The 18,704-nt window shown below is 38.8% G+C and overlaps 1 protein-coding gene across 1 annotated transcript in view; it reads left to right on the top strand.

The window, feature by feature from the left end:
• LOC148110635 (uncharacterized) overlaps window positions 1-18,704 on the top strand; it is a 291,435-nt gene that overhangs the window by 230,001 nt on the left and 42,730 nt on the right. The window lies entirely within an intron of this gene.

Genomic DNA, 18,704 nt, shown 5'->3' with positions numbered 1-18,704 from the left:
TTATAGAGGCACCTGGGCGGCTCAGTCAGTTAAGTGTCTGACTTTTGGTTTCTGCTCAGGTCATGATCTCAGGATCGTGAGATTGAGCCCTGAGTCTGGCTCCGCACTGAATATGGAGCCTACTTAAGATTCTCTCTCTCCATCTTCCCTGCACCTCACACATGAGTGCTCTCTCTCATCTTAAAAAAAAAAAGCTTTGAGTTCTGTTAGGTCTTAGGATTTGGGGGGGGGGGTGTTTCCCCTTGGATAAACGAATGTTTTGAGCACACCCTCAAAGTCATCTTACGAGAAGGGAAGCTCCTCTGAGCCTAATGGATGTATGCTTTGACAAAAATGAGGAAGCATTATTTAGGGTAGTGGTTACTTTGCTTAAGGAACTTGTTACCCCAGAGACTGTGGTTTAAAGTGTATATGTTGTACATCAACATTAACTCTAGGGATAAAACAAAACGAACAAACAAAAAAGCGTAAAGTATATCAAATCTAGCTACCATTTATTGCTGACTTTCCACGTGCTAGACACTGAGCTGCAAGATTTACAGACAGTGCTTCATTACACACACACACACATAGGTAGACATAATATAATACATAGGTATTATTCTCATTTTATAGTTGGGAATCCTGAAGCTCAGAGATATTAAGCAACTTGTCCAAGGTCACATAGGTAGTAGAGATGCCAGGATATAGGCTTGGGTCTGTCTGACCACTCCACTGATGCCTTAGCCTCCGGATTGTCTCCACAAAATGGTTTAAATATATAATAGTTAGGAAGCCAAACAAAATGTTCTGGGGAAAAAAAAAACCCAACCAACTAGCTTTCTGAGTTGGACATAAATAAGGGGAATCTCTTTTTCTCCAGTGCATCTCTCTATGCTTTTGTCAGACCCTAGGTCAGATAAACCACGACATGCTTTCATGAGGGGAGAACTGTGTGTATTTACCACTGTAGTGCCCACACTCCACACAGTGCTGGAACACAGTCAATACATGTTGAATGACTAACATCAAAATGCTAATTTATTCAGTAACCATTTATTGTATACCTATCATGAACAAGGCATTCTAAGACATGTTCCTTACCTTCCAGAAGGTTATCATTTAGGAAAAGGGGGATAAAAAATGTATTTAGTACTAAATGAAGTAGCATATTTTCCTCCAAGATGATTATTGTTCCATTCAATCTTAAAATGTAGGCTGGTCGATAATCAACTTATCTTTAACAATCTTTCATATTGCTTGACTTGTTTTAAAAAATGGTCTTTTATCTAATTTCTCAGCTCAAGAAGATATTCTTACGTATCTACTGCATAAAAAATTGAGCAATTACATTTTTTTTTTGCTAAGTTAACCATCTCTCTCATATCTGTTCTTGTATTAGCTAATTCTGTTGCCAATACCATGGTGCAATCTATTAATTTATCTATATCTGTCTATATAGAGATAGGTAGGTAGATAGATAGATAGATGATAGACGGATAATAGATAAACAGATAAATTTCAAGGAATTGGCTCCTGTAATTATGGGGGCTGCCAAGGCTGATTCTGTAGGGCAGGATGGTAGGCACGAAAGGAATGTTGCAGTCTTGAGGCAGAATTTCATCTCCCTCAGGAAATTGCTCTTAAGGCCTTTCAACTGACGGAAGACCATTCACATTTCTAAGGATAATCTCCTTTACTTAAAGTCAGCTGATTATAGATGTAAATCACATCTACAAAATATCTTTCACAACAACACCCAGATTAATATTTGAGCAACTGGGTAACTATAGCCAAGCCGGCACATAAAACTAATCATCACAATCGCTGTTGATAATATGAAGAAAATCGGCAAAATAATACAATAAACAGGTTTTTCATTTTTTTGGAAAGTGGAAAGGACTCCTTGTGTGAATTGTTACCTTAAACCTTTAGATTAAATTTTGGAGATCTGAAATCGCCGCAAGGAACCACAAGGTTCTGCAAGATCAAAAGTAATGCTTTGATGCCAACAACCAGTAAAAATTGTGTCCTTTTAAGGAGAATTAGGTAAACACTCCCAGGAAATCTGTTCTTCAGAATACACAATGGAGAAATACTCCATCCCTGTTAAGATTTCATTTCTACTTCTGCTACCACTCTACAATCACTCATCGAGGCGAACACATCGTTTTGTAGTAAATGGAGTTGAAGTCTAATCTCTATAGCTCATCATTTGAAACAGTTTCCTGTAAATCAACCAAAAACTTCAACTTTTCTTAGCCACATTTTCAAACTACCTTTCAGTGTGAGGATGCGTACAGGTTTGTTATCTCAAGTCAAGACTAGTTCCAAGTCTCGTTTAGTAAAATTTCTGTGCATTAATCTCTATATTTCCGTGAAACCATCTTTTAGCAGTTTTATTTCAGTTTACATGAGAGAGTTCATTCTCAGAAACCATGTGCAAATCACACTTGTTTTGGAGCTTTCTTTCCCTCTCAAGTTCTCAGTAAAAATGTCTCTGAAACTCGAATTTTATAGCCTGTGTAGTCCGAAAACCATACCAATTTTTCCGTCAATTCTGGGAGCAAAGGGAAATTGGAGATCTTAAATTTCATAGTTTCCAGGGCTTCCTGTTTCTTTAATGATACGCTTTGTTTATTCTTTAGCCCCTCCACACAGACAAGAGAAGACTCCTCCTTAACTTTATTAGTAGCAACAACAAAAAATGTCTTCATTCAGGGGGCACCTGCGTGGCTCAGTCATTAAGCATCTGCCTTCAGCTCAGGGTGTGATCCCGGAGTCCTGGGATCAAGCCCCATATCGGGCTCCTCTGCTGGGAGCCTGCTTCTTCCTCTCCCACTCCCCCTGCTTGTGTTCCCTCTCTCTCTGGTTGTCTCTCTCTGTCAAATAAATAAATAAAATCTTTTTAAAAAATGTCTTCATTCACACAAAGCATTTATTAGGTAAGTAAGCAGATGTTACTGAGGAAAAAAACAAAATGTGTGTATTGTGTCTGCAGAATTGGGTAAAATGAAGGGATTTATATCATAATAAGTCAACCTCAAATAAAACAATAAATATCCAATATGCTCTGTGACCTCACCACCTCCTCTCTGGCCCTCTCTCTGTTTCTGGACCTTCTCTTTCCTTTCTCCTATTTGTCTTTTCTGCATTTATAGCTATCACTTACTTTGAGGAGCAGTTACAGCAACCTTGTCCCCTTTCTTACAGAGGACTTCTTTCCCTTCCTGTATTCATTCTGACACCTGTACCCTTACCTTCTAACCTATCCTAAGGAAAACACTGACTTTTTATCAGATACACTATAATTATCATGAAGAACAATTAGGTATCCAACACAAAGACTGCCTAATGAACAGGGCAAATATTTATTGCAAGTGATGGAAATAATGCAACCTAGAAAGAAGACTTTCATCCAGAAAACATACACTATCTTGGTAAAGACTGCAATATTTTCTGTTCTATGGAAAGCTGCTCCTGAACCAAAGGAGAAAATTCTTAACTAAAGCAGAAAGTTCTTTCCATTTCTCTTCTCTTTCAGCTGCCTGTAGGGACCATTTTGTGTTTCTCCTCCTAACTCCTATATTCCCTACACAGAGTATAATTATGAACACCGTTGTTTGAGGCAATTGATAGATTGGAAGATATTTTCATTCATTTAGCAAACGTGTGTATTTGTCAGGACTAAGGGGACACCGAGATGCAAAACTAAATTAGACATTTTGACTTCAAAGACATTACAGTCCAATGACTGTCATTAAATAAATTATGCAAATGCATGTTGTCAGTGCTGTGATAAGCTTGTGTTTTGGATACAGAGGCGTCACAAAAGAGGGTTTGGACAACTTTTCACTGACAATGTTTGGCGTGGGCAACACACATCACTTTGAAAAACAAATAATTCTTATGTGCACAGGAGATGGACACTTCAACAGTGGAACAATGGAGAACTCTTTTCTAAAGAATCAAAATCCTTATTGGTTAAGGATAAGGCAGGTGTAGAGAAAGGTGAGAAATGATAGAAGGGTGAATAAAGATGAGGGAAGAGAAATTTTTCTCAATTTATTCAGTCTATTGTAACATTCAAATTACTGGCAGTAATTTTCTCAGAAGTATCAAGTGAAATTTTGCTGTTTTACAGCTTTGAGGATAATAGCTGACCAAATTTGCACTACCAGACTGTGAGATAATGGGGAGTATGTAAGTGGTGGTGGATCAGCAAGCTGGCTATTTGCGGTCATTATGTGGAGTCAAGATAAGATAATTTACCTGGTACTGGTGTGCAGAGGAGTCATTGGCTGGACACACACTAGAGGCTCCACAAGTAATTGTTCAGCAAAATATTCATACAGTGTTATTGGCACTTTCTGTTTCATCTTGAGAAGATTTATAAGCCCTGGATTTGTTACTTATGTGTAATTCTGTGCAGGGTAACTGCCCTGTTCTAATGCATTTAATTAAAACAGAGAACAGCCTGGCATTGTATCATTGAAATATTACTAAATATCACCACATTACAATCATAGGTACCAGCTTTAGTGAGGTAATCAGCAGGGGACAGTATAAAATTCTCAGCTCTGAGACTGGCTCTAGCGCACTATTTACTTGTGGGTTTTTAACTTTGTGACTTTATTACATGGGTCACTTAATCTTTTTGCATTGGGGCTTTGAAATCTATGGATAGGAGGAGTCAGACAATACTATATCTGACATTTTATGATTCCAGACAATGGGATAAATAGTGTGGGTTTTTGTTACCCTCCCATAGAGCAGATGAGAGAGTTCTTAGCTAGACAGAAAGCCCACTTATATTGCTTTCTCGTCTCATGACTTCTTCTCAGACACTACTGGGGTGGCATAGACACTTAATAGGTCCTTGTTGACTGAGTAATGATCTTTCTGGATGCTCAGGAGCCCTCAGAGATTTTTGCAAATATTCTCCAAATTTGGACCCCAGGGTATTAAAGGAAGATGACCCATTTTGTCAATGATGTTTTTTTCTTTCTTTTTCTTTCTTTCTTTCTTTCTTTCTTTCTTTCTTTCTTTCTTTCTTTCTTTCTTTCTTTCCCTTTCTTTCTTTCTTTCTTTCTTTCTTTCTTTCTTCTCTTCAGATTTTGCTTATTTATCTATTTGAGAGAGAGAGAGAGACAAAGAGAGTGAGTGATTGAGAGGGGCAGAGGGAGAGAATCCCCAAGCAGGCTCCCTGCTGAGCATGGGGCCAGATGGGATGCCAAGCTTGATCCCATGGCCCATGAGATCATGACCTGAGCTGAAACCAAGAGTCGGATGCTCAACTGACTGAGCCACCCAGGCACCCCAATGACATCTCTTTTATGATACACCTAAAAGCATGAATTCAGCTTTTGGGGCATGTGAGTAGTTATTTTAGTCAGATATTTTCCTGGAATAAATTTGAACTGCTATAATTGGAAATTTTTTCTGTTGTAATTATGTTATAGAGGCTGGGACATGGGTTCATTTTTATAAGTGGAAAAATAAAGTAATTCAAGCCAAGAAGATTCATTTTTGAAAGAGAACCTAGTGGAAATATAGCACCATCCCACCTCAGAAACTTGATGAACAAATACCCAGGGATAGAAACAGAAACCACAGGAGAGAGACAAAGGCTCTGAGCCATAAGAAGCAGGAAGAATGTGAAAGGAAGGGCCTGAATCCTGACCGCAGGAAGAGTCACAAAAATCTCCCTTGGCGTAGTTTCCATGAAGCTTGTTAGAAGGGTAACTGAGTGGTGGAGAGTCCTTTAACTTCCAATTTTAGTGAAAAGAAAAATCTGTCTTGTTGCTTATGGCTAACACATAAAAAAGGAAAAAAGCAAGGATGAAGATAAAGGGGGAAAATAGCTTTCAGTTAGTATTTTTGTTTGTTTTAATATCTCCAACATCTGGTATGAGGCCACATGCATGTCACTGAGGATGGTGTGTAGGAATATAAAGTATAAAAATGGAGAGTCATCTTAAGGAAGAAGTTTAAAAATTTTGGGAACATGTTCAGAAAACTCTAAGTTAATACATTTTTAACCTTATCACATCATTGTGCACATCTTTAAAAAAAGAAGAAAAAACTTATCCCTATCATTGTGGTAAATGCTTGAAGACATCCATTTTCAAGGGTGCTAGGGCAGCTCTGGGACTTTAACCCATGCCCAACCTGGAGGCCCAAAGAGTTAAATACCATTGTTCACCTGACATTTAAATACCATAATAATAAATATATTACTGTGTTAGCTACGTGAAAGGTTATAACAAAGAGACTCCAAAGGCAATCTGAAACATCTCCCTCAAGTAATAGAGCAGGCAGATATCTCCTACTTCCCAATGTCATTCAGGGACCCAAGCTACAAGGGTAGCTCTGCTTTCCTCTGAGGCATTGTCATCATCTGCATACTTAGAGCTGGGTGGGTGTGCATCTAGTCCCAGCTAGCAGGAAGTGGAATAAAGTGTGGAGGTGTCCTACCCACTGCCTTATGGCCTTGGGTATCAGTGGAACACATCACCTCCACTCACAGCCCCCTTTGAGAAGTGAGCATGACACACCTGACTGTTCAGGAAGAGAAAAACGATTCAGCTGAACATCCAATGTTTTCCACCACTATTATAATTTTTCCTTTCCTTTTTTTTTAAAAAAGTAACTTAACGTACTAATTACTTTTATAAATGTTTCCTTATTTTTACCCTGCAAGGTTGGATATATCAATTAAACAACTAGGATTTCTCAAGAATATTTTCAAAGTAAAATATAGTTATAAATAGTTATTATTGAAAATGTATGCTACATGCTTAGGAAATTAAAAAAAAAATTAACCCATGGACCTTTCCTTCTAGGAGCTCCCATAGTAGATAGAAACTCAGAAAAAGTACCAGCTTAAGTTAAGAATAGAAGGGACATAAAATAAGTCCCTGTACAGTTAATTCCCTAGAGAAGCTAGGGGCTGGAAAACAATATAGGAATTCAGAAGATAACTGCAATTTTTATTGTTCCAAAGGGCTTTATGGGGAAGATATTATAGCTGGATTTTGAGGGAACGATAAGAGGGTGGCAAATACAGAGAGTGAAGTTATTCTATATGAATTTGGGCTACCCCCAAATCCCTTAACACAATATTCTGGGACTAACATTGAATTTGGCTCATTAATAAAGTTTATTAAAAAAATAAAAGCACATGGTAAGAAATTGTAAGGTTTATTAAGGAGATACTTTATTATCTTTTTGGACTGAAATGAAATGTCCAGGTAGCTAGAAGACTAGCAGATGGACCATTTGGGGGTATGTTGCAAATACAAATGGCTTTTTATAAGGAAAAGATTGGATAAACTAAGTCAACCAGACAATTGCTTCTATTACCAATAGTTACTACAAATAGTGGGATACTATAAAAAAAAGTTATACACTTTGACAAACTTCACCACAAAGCCTTGACCAGTGAGATACAAGGAAGCTTGAAGTGTTCTGTGTCTATAACTTTACATCTCAAGATGGCTCCTGGGTGGGAGATAGCACTTCACAAAACTCATCACGTGTCCCCTTTCTGGTGTTTCCCACAATCCTGGTCCAGTTCTCTGTCCTGCTCAGCAGTAGTTTTAATTTTTTTTTTTTTTGCCTCTTTGCGTTGACTCTCCAGTTCTGATCCTTAGCCTGTCTTACAAGTAAGTGCCCTCAATTATTCAAGGGAAGTAATCTCATCTCCCTGTCAGCAGTGACCCACTGGTCAGCTACTCCCTCTGGTAACTCTCCCTACCTCAGATTAACACATTTATACTTCTCCTTAGCTCAGTTCCAGAATAAGCAATCCTCTTGCTGTTTCTTTTCTTTTCTTCTTTTCTATTTCTTTTCCTTCTTTTGGGAAGTCAAGTGAACCTTCTCCGTTTGGTGATTCACTGACCATGGCAGAGTTCTTTGTCAAAAACCTACACTTAGAATCTAATCTTTTGAAAAATAAAATTCTGCTTTCTTTATTTTTACAGTTGATTACTATTAAGCAAACATCCTTTCATGAAGTAGCAATTTCATAATAGTGGAAATACCTAGGGAGTGAGTCAGCAAATGACCAAGTTGTCATTCTAATGTTATAAAGCTTGAAAGATCCAGTTAGCAGATAGTATTTAGTGTAACCCAGAGACATTGAATATTTTAAAAATATTTATTTCAAATAATGCAGGATACCAAGCAAGATGAAGCAAATTCTCAAAATGGTTAAATGATATAAAATCAATGTTTCCAGAGGCTTTTTGAAGATGACTAAGAAAATATATCATCTATATGGATGATGCCATCATCCAAACAAGTATTTATCATAATGCTGTAAAAGAAAATAATTGAATTTAAATTAAAAAGTAATTCTACCACTGGTTGGGTATATCACTGTACCTTGTTGAACTTCGATTTACTATCTATAATATAGGAATAGTAACAGTTCTTTCTATCTCATGGTGCTGTTCTGGAATCAAGGAAATGATATATGTTATAGCTATGAATACTGTGAGGGGTTTTCATCTTCATATTTTACTTCTGCACATACCACCTGCTAGATCAAACAGTAATCATACTGATGGCATAATATGTGTCTGGATGATCATAGCAGCTACACCAGTACCTTTATTTGAAGAATAACCTTAATAATTTTGTTGTAAACAATTAACAATATATCCTTTAGTTTTGCCTTATTTCATTGTAATTTATTCTTTTATATAATATGCTAATTTTATAATCTGATACAACTGCTTTTCTGGAAGTAGATGGACTATAAATCTTAAACAAGTATATGATGTAGCTGCATCAGAGGTCTCAGATGATTCTAGCAAGAGTTTTGGAGGTGGAATAGCCCTTCGTGTTTGACCTAGTTGAAGCAGGGGGGCCAGATTTGTGGACCCTGCACTGACTAGTCATTGGCTCCAGGTTGCTCCCAAAGAGGGGTTGTAAACCTGGTGAGGCAGCTTTCTTAGGACAAGGGAAATTCCTGGAGAGAAACTTATCAGTGAGCTGTCAGTAGCCTCAGCTCAGCTGCTGGGAGAGACAGCACTTCAGTTCCAAAGATGGACGGTGTCCTGCAGTCCAGTAGGGCTTATCTATTGAGGTCTACCCCTTGCACCACCCAGATATAATTGCTTCATATAGTGTGTTCACCTGTATCCATAAACAGCTGCTATAGGGTTCTGGAAGGACTCTTTCCTGGGGAGAATTTGTTAGAGGAAAGTCAGTGTGTTGAAGTACACCACCAACACTATCACTACATTTGGTCTAGAGGCCACAGCTGATCCTCATTATTTTTCTCTTCTGTTAGCCATTCTAGGTTCCTCTCACCTTGAGAGAGCACTTTTGCTGGTATTATGGCTTATGTGGTGGGGTGATCCAGATTTTCATTGTTCAGGGGTTTGATTCCCTGGTCACGATGCCCATCCCTGGGCTGCTGCCCTTGTCCCTGTACTGTTCAAGTATCAGGAGATGTCCCATGGGATCATCTGAGTACCCCAGATATTCTTCCTTATCCTTCATCTGTAACAGTAGCCCTATTTTTTCTTAATAATGAAGATCAGTTACCTCTGCTAGGATGATGACTCCTTTCTTTGCTTGGTGGTCTTTTGGTACAAGGAGCTCGGGGAAAGCAATAGGTGCCTGTGATTTCAAATTTAATATGACACTGGTTTGACTCTTGATGGAAGCGTTCATCTTCTGGGATCAAAGTCACAGAATGATAGCAAATGGGGTCACTCCTACTCTGACCCTTTGGTACCCAGGCCCATGTATTCTACATATTGTGGGCATAGTACCATATAATGGTCATTAATTAAGAGTGTATTCTTTATTCTAGAAGATGACATGACTTCCTTAAAGGGTATCATATCAAGATGATGCCTCAACTGTGCCATCACAAGATGATTCCATTGTTCCATCAGGCTGGCAGCATCTGGCGTGTGATGGATCCCATAACCATGTGCCTACTGCTCTACCACCTTTGCTGTGAAGTAGGTTCCTTGGTTTGATGTGATACAGGATCCAGTCTGGTGAATCAAAAACTACAGGCAAAAATCTAAGCCCTCCTAGAGTGTGGCTGGCTAAGACCCTCTTGGTAGGAAAGGCAAACCTACAACCCAGATGATATTTGTTGATTCAAGTAAAGATGAATCACTTCTTTCAGGGTGAAAGGAGTCCAGTGGAATCAACTTGCCATGAAATGATTGGTTGGCATCTTCGAGATAGTATACCATATCATTTGCTCAGTATTGGTCTCTTTTTCTTGATGGTTGGACTTTGGCAAGGACAGTAACTAGATCAGCCTTCATGAGTGGGAGTCCATTCTTTTGGGCCAATGCATATCTGTCTCTGCCACCATTGCTAGCTATTCTGTTGGTGGGCTGGCTGATGACAGGCTGGCTGAGGTCAACTGGTACAGCTATTCTGTCTACTTGGATCTTTATGCTTTTTATGTGGGCAATAATCTCTGCTGATTGTGACCATGTAGTACAAAGACCTCATACTTTTGAACACTCTGGTAGGTCTCCCCATATGCATCTCCCCTAAACTTTCTTATTCTCAATTTTCTTTTTTTTTTTTAAGATTTTATTTATTTATTTGACAGAGATAGAGACAGCCAGCGAGAGAGGGAACACAAGCAGGGGGAGTGGGAGAGGAAGAAGCAGGCTCATAGCGGAGGAGCCTGATGTGGGGCTCGATCCCATAACGCCGGGATCACGCCCTGAGCCGAAGGCAGATGCTTAACCGCTGTGCCACCCAGGCGCCCCTTATTCTCAATTTTCTAATCATTCTCCTTCTAGTCCCCAATCCTCTAGCCAAGCCATTCTCTACTGTCCATAAGTCAATGTCTATTCTAACCTCAGGTCACTTTTCTTTGCATACGAAGTAGATGACCAGGTGCCTCGCTCTAAACTCTGCCACTGGGAGGATTTTCCCTCGCTACTCTCTTTTAAGCCCTTAGCAGAATGGCATTTCAGTAGCAGTTCATCTTTAGCCTGTACCTACATACCATTCCAACACAAACTTGCTGCTTTTCATCCTACATCATTAGTCATAAGAGAGCCCTAAGCTGCCACAGGGCACATATAAGACCTGCTCATATTTAGGCCTGCATTTACCATTTCCATCTCTTGGTGGATTGCTGTGGGCCCACCTGATTTTGTGGTTTGGTGGTGTGATAGAACCCAGCTCCTTATGAGCAGACATTCAAACACGATTAAGCCCAGTTATAAGCCAGGAGCTCTGCACTAGACTGACTCTTCAAACCTGCCCTAATTGAGAAAAGACACCTGGACATTTGTTTCCCACATATGCCACCCATTGTATAGAAATTGTGCCTCTGTCTGACACTGCCTGCAACTGGGTAGCAAGTTGGTCTAATTCTGAGGTTAAATTAGCAGACCCCTTTGGCTCTCTCCCAAGGCTCTGTTCTCTGACCTAGCTGTATCAGTAATATCTTGGTCTCCACCTTAATTGTTTTACATTATTTCTCAAATAATCAGAGCCTGGGTGGGTTGAAAGGACCTTATTCCCCTTCAAAGAGACCCCCTTTCAAGACCCCCACACCTACATAAGATATTAGGCTGACATAAGTGTCTGCTCACAATGGGGGTAATATATACTGGGGCAGCACATCCTCTCCCAGTTCTTCACCTTTCTCTATTTGGAGTGTTCTGGTTCTCAATCCAGTGTGGTCTGTCCTGTCAGGGCTCTAATCCTAACTCCCAACGGGAAGAGTGCTTCACCATCACTTGACTGATACCCTGTTCCTATGTGTTCTCGAAGATCTACAGAATGCTCAAGGAAATTGTCCTTTTTGTGTTTATCACTCTTTTATTGCTCTCTCCTCTCCCTCAGATTTTGGACCTGCATCAAAGGGCAGCCTCCTACCATATGTAAAGTAGTCCATTTTCTCCACCTCCTCCCACTATTTTTAGGCCAAGTTTGTAAATCATCTTTTAGGATGAATTTTTTCATTGGTAGTTCTTTGGTCTCTCAGGAAAATTGGCCCCCATAAGTTCGCCCCTGTCGTTTTCCTGGATGCTCTGAATTCATGCTTCCTGTCTGAATCCCAGCTTAACCACAGACGTGCTTTCCAGGGCTGCACACCACATATTCTTGGAATTCTGACTTTTACTTGGTGATTAGCCTGTTTAAACCTCCAAGTGTTTATATCAACATGGTATGTAGCCTAAACTGAGTCAAAACGAGTGAGTGGAAAATACACATTGCATGGCCAACTTATTTCCACTTAATGTTTTTATCAGCTGCAAAATTTTCCATCACTTATTCTTTTCCTGCTTCTTAGCCCTCACCTCCCTTTTTGTGTTGTTTTTGGCATTTTCTATGCTAAGTTACATCTGAAATAAGCTTTTCACATATTGTTCTCATCCATAGCGTACATCCCCTGTTCCAGGCAGCTCTATCTCACAGAAAATCACAAGGTCAGAGAGATAACCTCTGCCTAATGTGGGAGCGAAATAATACTGAGTTGGGACAGAGAAATTACCCTCTTTTTTCCCAGGTTGTCTCCAAATATGTTTAGAGATGAAATAAGGAATTGTTTCTTTTTGAAGGAAACACTATATGCATATCAGTGTCTTTGCATTCATCAGGATAAAACTCCCTTGTTACTCTAACAAATAATTCCCAAATCTCAGAGGCTTTTATTTTTCATTCACACGAATGCTGGTGTGGGTACCATGACTATCCTGGGTCTGGTGATTCGTGCATGTAGCTTTGCAATGTCAGAGTCCTTTGCTTCTAGCAGTGTACACGGAGAAAAGAGAGACAGAGTGTTTTATTGCCAGCCCTGCAACTTTTGCCTATCCCTTCTGCTCACTGGTGAGAACTCAGTTTTGTGGCCCTAATAATTTAAGGTAATATATCAAGTTGCAATTCAAGGCAAAATACCAAATTCAAATAAAACAGCTGCTGAGGAGTAAATATCCAGTCAACTATTGACTTAATGGAAATATTCGGAGAAGGTTCTATATTTGCCACTCACTGTCAGAGGAATTGGGATGTCATCTTCCTGATGCCCAGGGCGAGGGCCTAAGATTAGTGGGTATGTAGGCAGTCTCTATCACAACCTTCTAAAATGGAAGAGAAAAAGAAATCATTATTTTTGGACAATAACAGCTAAAGTAAAACGATGTCGATGTGAGTAAATAATATTAGTAATTAGTAGGACAGACTTATTCTACCCTTTTGGAACCCAATAATGCCAGAATTTACATTTATTTGTGAGTTATAGAACTGGCAATTAATCGATGACATAGCAGTTCAGAAAGTTACTTGGGTTACTTTGAATTTAATCCACATTTTGTTGTGCACTCATCCTTTCTCTAGAGCTATGTCCTTCCTCCAGGATAGAATTACTACTCCCATCTCTGAGTTCTCATAGCACACTGTTCCTGTCTATTGAGCTGGGATAAACTCCATGAATTCCACAGGTGCAAGAAGGAGAAGCAGCAAGATATATTAGCCTTGTAGCATCTCAAGAAGAGGCAGGTATAATTTGCCCTCACTGCTGCCTTTTTATTAGGAACTTTGGAAGGGAGTAGATAGCACCCAAATAAGTTAGTGATAATAGAGAGAATTTGCTAAAGGAGATAAACTTGATGTAACTTGTATGCCCAGGGGAGTTATATAAGGTGTTGATAGCACCTGATGACCTTTTAGAAAGTTGGCACCACACAACTTCTCCCATTAGGGAGGTGAAAGGCCACCAGTCCCATTTGGCTTTTCACCAGAGACCCGGAGAGAGCCACTGGGGAGGTCAACTATCACACAATCTTAATTGTTTCTCCCCTACCCCTCTCTTATAATGCATGGTCCATTTCACTATAATTACTTTTTGCTCTTTTTTTTGCTTTTTGCACTAGCCTCTCAGGAATTAAGAGCTCTGTCTTACTCATCTCTGCTTCCCTGTCACCTGGTATGGCTTATGGCATATAGCAAGTGTTGTTAATTGATGAATTTATTAAGGGAGCAATAATCTAGACTCTTTTCTAGAAGTTTATAGTTGAGCCTAGATTTCTAGATTTCTGTATTTAAAAACCACTGAGTAAGGGATATTTTGTGTTTCTTCCCCTCTGTTTTGACACCTTTACCCCCATAGATGGTATGAATTGTAATCATTCTAGTCAAAATTGTGCCAAAAAAAAAAAACATTCTTGGAAGTATCTTATTCAATTCTTAACATGGGGACATGTTCTACCTATACAATGTATCATTTGTAAATACCGAATTAACAGGCAGATTTAAGGGAAAAAAAACAATAATAGGCTAGAATACAATCTGTTTTAGGGCTAATGCAAGCTGAGATTTTTAAGACAGAGTATAAAAGACGAGTGGAAAACATATGGATTTTACTGATTTAATCCAAACCCACTGAATTTTTCACCATGTTTGACTAGAATAGCAACAGAGAGTTGGGGGAGATAAGAGAATATCTGAGAGCTCCCAAATTCCTGTTTTTCTTTTTCTCTATCCAGAAATAATGGGTAAAAATAACTTCACCTGTTTTGAAAAGTGGAGGTAAGAATGATTGAAATAGAGAGAGAGTGACCAACTAACTGCAGGCCTCCAGTCCTCTTGTTTACCTCTGTTGACGAGAAGCGAACACTAGAACATTCCACCCGTCACATAGACCCACCGTCAAGTTAATGGCCAGGCCTTCCATATAAGGAGGCAGAATTCCTGCCCCAGAGTCTATTTCGTCACCAACATCTGTGTTGTCTGGTGTCCCTGATCCCCGTGGCGGCTTCTGTTTGTATTTGACAACTGCTTTGCCTGTCTCTTGGCCTGAATCCTAGACTTTGGTTTTGTCTCCGGTCTTTGAAAGGTGCTCTCAACCTTAGAGCAATTGCTTGCAAATGTGTTGAGTCTCTTTGGTTCTTGGTTTTTGTTCTCAGCCTGGATGATGACTCGCAAGGCTCTGTTTTGAAAGGTGAGCTTCAGGGGAAAACATGTGTAGGTTAATTAAGAATAAGCTGTTATCTATTGAAAGTACTACACAATTTATTTTGCCTGTGGAACTTCTTAAAATCATATGCTTCAATCTTCCTCCAATGCTCCCATTTTCTATTTCCAAGTTATTTAATGCACATTTGTAACTAAAGGCCTTAAAGAGAACATGTTTATAGACAGAAGGGAATTTGCTGTAACATTGAGGTTGTGGGCTAGACAACCCAAAGGTATCCTACATTTCTCTCTCATTTATCACAGCATATTGTTAACCAAGTTTTGTCTATTCACCCTCTTCTTCCCATTGCTTTGATTGCTGCCCTAGTTCAAGCCCTGATCTCTTTTGCTGGGCTGATAAAACTAAGTTCACATTTAGCTTTCCTTCCTCAATGATGGCTTCCTTTGAAAGTGTCTTCCATACTAAATCTAGAATTAACTTTTAAAACACAAAGGAATCATGTTCAGAAAGAAGCATGAGATAATGGAAGGTCTTTGGAAACATACGCACCTGGATTCAAATCTTGGGTCTGGTACTCACTAGTTATGTATACTTAAATAATTTTTTTTTCACTTTTTGTTTCTGTATTTGTTGATCAATAAAGTTAGGTTAAGAGTGCTTACCTCAAAGAGTTTCGGTGTGGACTAAGCAAGTGATGTGTATCTAGCATGGTGCTTGGCTCATAGTAGACACTCAAAAAAAAAAAAACCCAGCTATGTCTCGCACTTTTGTGTAAAATTTCAGTGGTTACCTACCACATAAAAGATAAAATATACATTCTTTGGAGTGGACTATATCTCTTCTTAGAATCTGCCCTAACCTACCTTTTTAGTTTTCCCTTTATTCTTTCCAGCCGCTCTAAATAAATCACCATTAATGAACAGTTTTTTTTTTCCCCTGATTTCCTGACTCTTTCACAGACTCTTCTCTGCACTGAAGTGTCCCCACTTCTCTTCTCCCTTGGTTAGGTTTTATTTAATCTTCATGATCCACCCTAATTATGCCTTCCCTGTGGGGAAAAAAATGGAAAAAATCAGCCAGCTAATATTATAGCAAGTAAAAAATGCATATTAAATATAGGACAATAGCAAATACTTTTCCTTGAGGAACAAACCCAATGTCTAATGTATTATTATTTGAATAACTGTTTTTGTTAAAAGTTGGAGTTAAAGAACTTTTTAGAAATTGTACATTTTTCACTTGAGAAGTGGGAAAGTTATTAGTCATCATGAGGTATATGTCACCCTTATTTCTATCTTCTTAAGTTTCTAGTTTTCTATGATACACATCTTAGAAATAATGTAAAATAAATCTGAGAAAAGTAAATTTGTTTTAATTTTTTAATTAATGAGTTTTATTTTATTTATTTATTTTTAAAGATTTTATTTATTTATTTATTTGAGAAAGAGAGAAAGAGCATGAGCAGGGGCAGAGGCAGAGGGAGAAGCAGACTCCCCACTGAGCAGGGAGCTCAGTGCGGGGCTCGATGTGGGGCTCAATGCCAGGTTCACTCCCAGGTCCCCAGGATCATGACCTGAGCTAAAGGCAGATGATTAACTGCCTGAGCCACCCAAATGACCCTTTAATTAACGAGTTTTAAACCATACATTTGTTGAATGCCACTGCTGTGAGCTGAGACACAGATCAAGCAGTTGGATTAGATTTCTTTGAATAGTAGATGTCACTAGAGCTAATCACATTCCTGTGAATGGTCTTATAAGACAGTCATACCATAGTAAAAAATGCAAATGAAAAGAAAGTTATCTTTTCAAGTATTTTATAATATCTTGAATCTATGCTTTTTAAAAAAATTTTGTAAGTTTTGTAAGTTTTTTTAATTTGTTCTGTTTTTATTTTTATTTTTTTAATGAAGACGTGTCTTAGATATTTGTTTTGACCATCTGTCCAAAATTTGGATGGCTCTTTAATATGGTATCTTAACAAGACAAAGACCAGAAGCATTTATTTTATGACCAGCGTGTGTATTGGACAGTTGCAGTTCTCGTGCCTCACAGTCTGAAGGGCCTGGACTATGTAATGTGACAGTAGTACTGGAAATAGAAGCAGAGTGTCTCGTGTTTATACGGACTCAGTTCATATCCATTAGACAGTGAAAATAACTACGTAGTGGAGGAAGGTTTTCGAAACTTTTGTGGAAGAGTTATTCTATCCGGGACTTTAATAATTGGCTGGATTTTGAAAACTGGACCAAGGTAGGGAAAGGCATTTTAGATGGATTGTAGAGATGAACCAAAGGCCTGGAGATAGTGAAGGCCAGGGCTCATTCAAGAAAAGACAATTAATCCAGTATGACATGAAGGTAAGAAAGTACCCACAGAGGAGCAATGGGAATTAAACCATCAAAGTCTCACTGTGAGTGTTTTCAATTCCAGAAGGAGAAATTTGAACTTATTTTATATGTCATGAGAAATGACATGGTCAAATCTGTGTTTCCAAAGGTGATGTTTGTGGCTATTCAGAGGATGGATTGAAGAGAAGAGGCTGGCAGAGGGAAAACAAATCACATGAATTAGCAAGCAATGACAGCTACGAGGCAGTGCTAGTAGAGAAAGAGCAGGTGATGTGTCTCCTACACTCACTGATGGGAGAAGGAAGATGGACCAAACTCGGTGATGGAATGAGTAAGGGAGACTTTACTATTATAAAACTGTACTCTCTTCTTAAACTGCTCTTATTAGATGACCTGCTAAACCAGGGAATAAAGCTTAAGGTGGAGCCAACTTGGATTCTATCCCATGGAAACTCAAGAATAATGCTTTTAAAGCTTATCTACATATTGCCCCATACCTTTGCTGTGGGCCTGATGATTGGGTAAGCCTGTATGAGAATATCCATAGTCTTTCACTATGGTGTGTGGATGGCTGATTATTCAATAAAATGCGGGAAGATACAGCTATATGGGCTGTGCTGGAATGTGCATCATTTGTTTCTCTGCTCTCTGTAGGTGATCCCTACATAGTCGTCTTATTTTCCTATTTACTTGACATGTAGAGGACTGTTGCAGACTTGAGTGATTTAGGAAATGCATTCTGGTCGGTAGGGGGCAGTGTCGCATAGCAGAACGAGCTCAGGTCGTGTAGTCAGAGCTTTGTGTATGAACCCAGGCAACGTGACTGTCCCTTAATCCCTGGGTTCCCAGCCCTGAATTCGCTTTAGAGTCACTGGGGGTTTCTTTCTAAAATGTGGATTTTCATCCGTGATCCCTTGAAGATTCTGATTCAGTCAGTTTGGGAGAGGGCCCTGAAAAAGGTGGGGTTTTGTTGTGGTGGTGGTTGTTTTTCAAGCATCCTAAGTAATTTTGACAGCTAAATTCGGAAACTAGTGATTTAATGAGAGTCTTGGCTTTCACAGGATTGCTATGAACATTGAGTTTTATAAACTTTAAATCACAATAAAATATCGATTGCTAATTAGATTACTTCTTGAAATAACTATTCCATCCCCTTTCTAAAGACTTCTTCAGTTTTTCATCAGTTTGAAGCTTGACTATATGAGAGCGTATTTGTTTGCTTTTTATGCATTGTGATAGCAAAGAGAAAACTAATGAACTCTGCCGATTGATATATATAATACATAAATTTAGGATTAGTTGCATGATAGTTTTAGATGTCGAAGAGATGATAGAAAGTAGAAGACCCTTGCTTGAATTTTTGTTAAATATGAGGAATAAATACCAGTTTTTAAAAATGGCCAAGAAACATACACAGAAATTTCTTCTATATGTTTTTAATACAAAACTCAT

Source organism: Ursus americanus, chromosome 2 (assembly GCF_024610735.1).
Source record: "Ursus americanus isolate L20-20 chromosome 2, mUrsAme1.1.p, whole genome shotgun sequence".
Classification (NCBI taxonomy): domain Eukaryota; kingdom Metazoa; phylum Chordata; class Mammalia; order Carnivora; family Ursidae; genus Ursus; species Ursus americanus.
This window is presented reverse-complemented; position numbering and strand designations above follow the sequence as displayed.